The 3,877-nt window shown below is 39.7% G+C and overlaps 2 long non-coding RNA genes across 2 annotated transcripts in view; one reads left to right on the forward strand and one right to left on the reverse strand.

The window, feature by feature from the left end:
- The first annotated feature begins 291 nt into the window (after positions 1–291).
- Positions 292–3,877, forward strand: part of LOC116670246 (uncharacterized) — an 11,205-nt gene continuing 7,619 nt past the window's right edge. The window contains exon 1 of the long non-coding RNA XR_004326979.1: positions 292–554. This is a non-coding gene — a long non-coding RNA (uncharacterized LOC116670246). The remainder of the gene's footprint in view (positions 555–3,877) is intronic.
- Positions 3,016–3,877, reverse strand: part of LOC116670247 (uncharacterized) — a 5,733-nt gene continuing 4,871 nt past the window's right edge. The window contains exon 3 of the long non-coding RNA XR_004326980.1: positions 3,016–3,026. This is a non-coding gene — a long non-coding RNA (uncharacterized LOC116670247). The remainder of the gene's footprint in view (positions 3,027–3,877) is intronic.

Here is a 3,877-nt window from a genome sequence, read left to right on the forward strand (position 1 = left end):
TTTACCAATGTCATTGGTATGTCTTCCTGGACTTTTTTATTTAACAAAACCCTACACAACTTTTGTTTTGCTATCACCATGCTTTTCTTTATAGTTTCTCTGTCAATCTTTTATTATTATTATTATTATTATTATTATTAGTATTATTATTATTATTATTATTATTATTATTATTATTATTATTATCATCATCAGTGCTGAATTCCAGCTCCTGCTTCGCTCTCTGTGAGCTGAAACTTTATTGTGTAATTGTGGGGTAATCCTTAATCAGTGAATTCAAGGTATTAATAGTGCGTTCCGTTTGTACTCGGAACTGGGATTATCCAAGGTCAAAGTCGGAAAGACGCCCCCCTGAACTCGGATTTTCGAGCTTGAAACTCGGGCAACCACCGAGTGCCCCAAGCTCAAAATCCATCAATGCTGCGCTGTGCATCAACAGTTTTGCAAGCTGTAGAAACATACAGTTCTAAGCACTTCTGTGTTATTTGTATCTCACTAAATCAGTCGTACACACAGTACTGTCCAACTTCTATCTGTGGACATGTTGCTACGCTGTTTGTATGCACAAAATACAACGTCATGTGAAATGAAACATTGAAAATGAAAACAATGAAAATTCGACTTGTAAATGGAACACATTCAACACGGGTGTGATGTCATTCCCAGCGACCTCTAGCTCACCCAGTGAGAGCGTGCGCCCCATGTAGGCTGAGTCCTTTGCGGCGGCCCGGGTTTGAGTCAGACCTATGGCCCTTTGCTGCGTTTCATCCCCCATCTCTCCCACCTTTCCTGTCAATACACTGTCACTATCAAAAAAACAAACTAAAAACAAACTAAAAAACTAAAAATTGTTGTGTGAGAGAAAACTCTGATTGGACAGATAGTCTAGTCTGGATTTACCCTGCAGAGATCTGAGGACTAGGTAACCATAGTCCTCAGAAATCCACCATTTAAAATTCTAACAACACAAAGAAAGTGGAAGGAAATGGAAAATACATGCGTCCATCCGAATCTCCTAGAAGTGGAAGATCAAGGATATAGACTACTTCCTGGCAAACCACTGCTCTAGTGGGTTGTGTGATGTAACCTCATTTAGAGTTTAATAGCATCTGTCTTTCTGAAAGAATAAAACATGTTACTACTTAGTTGGCTAAGTGTTGAATCGTATAGTGTTGCTGACTAATATTCAGCCCACACCATTAATGAGAGTAGACTACACGTTGGAAAGAACTCTCAGTGGACAACTGAGGCCTTCCACATATGTGAAAATTGTACGTTTTGTATTCAGTTTAAAAAATAGAAATTGTTAATCATAAAAAAATGGAAACCTCTCTGTGTAAAACCAACTTAATCCCAGTCCTCCGAACTTCTGATACAGGTCAGCCTGGTAAAGACAGCTAAGTCATTCCCTGTTTATGCTGCAGAAAAGACAGTGATGGCCTTAGTAGATGAATGCTTCCCAAGTGCTTATGCACCGCTGATGACTCATATTTTAGTTCATCTTTTAGCTATCAGATAAACAATAGTGATGCTGGAGCCAGAAACCGCTCCAGTTATTACCTAAAGCACTAAATTTGGTGGCGGGCACATATTTGCCACAATGACACACAAGAGTATTTCACTGAGAGCCCTTATCTGTATCGTACGGGCAGGTCCCTGAGCACTTCCCTGGGTCGTCCTCAGCCCACTGTCTAGTCCAAACTTTAGCAGTGAAAGTTGCCTCTGTGAGCCACTGCAGAGCTACTACTGGAGTGCAGGCAGGCACACACGCACACACAGACAGAAAGCAGAAAAATCAAATATCTTTGAAGAAAACTGGATTCAAGTTGTGTGGTGGAGCCAACCAAAATGTCCAGTGGCACTGGGCAGATTTTCACTCATACATTGTAGTGGTGACACTTTAGGAGATTAATTTAGTTGTAGAAGCCAGACATGTGTAAGTCAACGAGGCTCTCTGTCTATACTTTTTCTCAACCATAACCAATCAAACATGTTGCCTCTTTTTAGAAACAATGGAAAATCTACACTTTAAAAGCATTTGTGTAGAAATTGTCCAACACACACACACACACACCCACACACAAACACACAAACACACATACTATAGACCCAATGGAGGCAGATAAAAGCAAGCATTCAGGCTTTGCATCAAAGCTTCTTTCTTCTGGGATATGTGTGAACAGCTAGCCTGAGGTGTGGCTCTTGTGACTCTTCTGTGGAATTTCCACAGTGTCCTCAAGTGTGTGTGTGTGTTTGTGTGTCTGTGTGTATGTGTTGATGTTGGTAGTTCAGATTGCAGAACCCCTGCCTGAGGTGCTTGTGTCTGGCCTCTCTCTGTCTCTTTCTTTGGTATGCCTGCTCTTATCTCTGACATTCTTAACGTATGTCATCTTTGACTGTTTTCTTTTGTTTCTCTTTTCTACTTTCTTCTTACCCTTGCAATTTACAATACCTTCTTTACTGTTTACTTCTTTACTTTCATCCTTATTGTACTGATGTTAAACCAGGAAAATACCCCTAAAAATGTTATCAGTCAGTGTTACCTTGATATGATTACATACAGTGGGGTTCAAAAGTTTGGGCACCCCAGGTAAAAATTTGTATTAATGTGCATAAAGAAGCCAAGAAAAGATGGCAAAATCTCCAAAAGGCATCAAATGACAGATTAGACATTTGTATAATATGTCACAAAAAGTTAGATTTTATTTCCATCATTTACACTTTAAAAAAAAACAGAAAACAAAAAAATGGCGTCTGCAAAAGTTTGGGTACCCTGCAGAGTAAATACCTTGTACTGCCCCCTTTGGCAAGTATCACAGCTTGGAAACGCTTCTTGTAGCCAGCCAAGACTCTTTCAATTCTTGTTTGAGGTATCTTCGCCCATTCTTCCTTCCAAAAGTCTTCCAGTTCTTGGAGATTTCTGGGATGTCTGTCTCGCTATTCTCAATTATGCTGAGGTCAAGAGATTGTGAAGGCCATGGCAAAACCTTCAGTTCAGGATCATTATCCATTTGTAGAAGCATCCTCTCTTTAACTTCAGCTTTTTCGCAGATGGCATCAAGTTAGTGTCCAAAATGTGCTGAAATTGTATTGAATCCATTTTTACTTCTACTCAAGAAATGTTCCCTGTGCCACTGGCTACAATACAACCCCAAAGCATGATTGATCCCCCCCCATGCTTAACTGGACTTTCTTCTTCCCTCCTACTGTGCAACACGGTTATACCTTAAAGGACACTGGAATCTGTGCAATTTCATACAGTGCAATATTAAATATTTAACCATTTCATTTCATTACAGTGCAATTTTTTTTATTATTTAATACTTAACCATTTCATTTCATTTCATTACAGTGCAATATTTATTTATTTGTTAATACGTAACTACTTTTCACACAATCTGTATACAAAGCTATTTTATACACTCACCTAAAGGATTATTAGGAACACCTTAGTAATACTGTGTTTGACCCCCTTTTGCCTTCAGAACTGCCTTAATTCTACGTAGCATTGATTCAACAAGGTGCTGAAAGCATTCTTTAGAAATGTTGGCCCATATTGATAGGATAGCATCTTGCAGTTGATGGAGATGTGTGGGATGCACATCCAGGGCACAAAGCTCCTGTTCCACCACATCCCAAAGATGCTCTATTGGGCTGAGATCTGGTGACTGTGGGGGCCATTTTAGTACAGTGAACTCATTGTCATGTTCAAGAAACCAATTTGAAATGATTCAAGCTTTGTGCCATGGTGCATTATCCTGCTGGAAGTAGCCATAAGAGGATGGGTACATTGTGGCCATAAAGGGATGGACATGTTCAGAAACAATGCTCAGGTAGGCCATGGCATTAAAACAATGCCCAATTGGCACTAAGGGGC

The sequence above is a fragment of the Etheostoma spectabile genome, chromosome 20, assembly GCF_008692095.1.
Source record: "Etheostoma spectabile isolate EspeVRDwgs_2016 chromosome 20, UIUC_Espe_1.0, whole genome shotgun sequence".
Taxonomy (NCBI): Eukaryota; Metazoa; Chordata; class Actinopteri; order Perciformes; family Percidae; genus Etheostoma; species Etheostoma spectabile.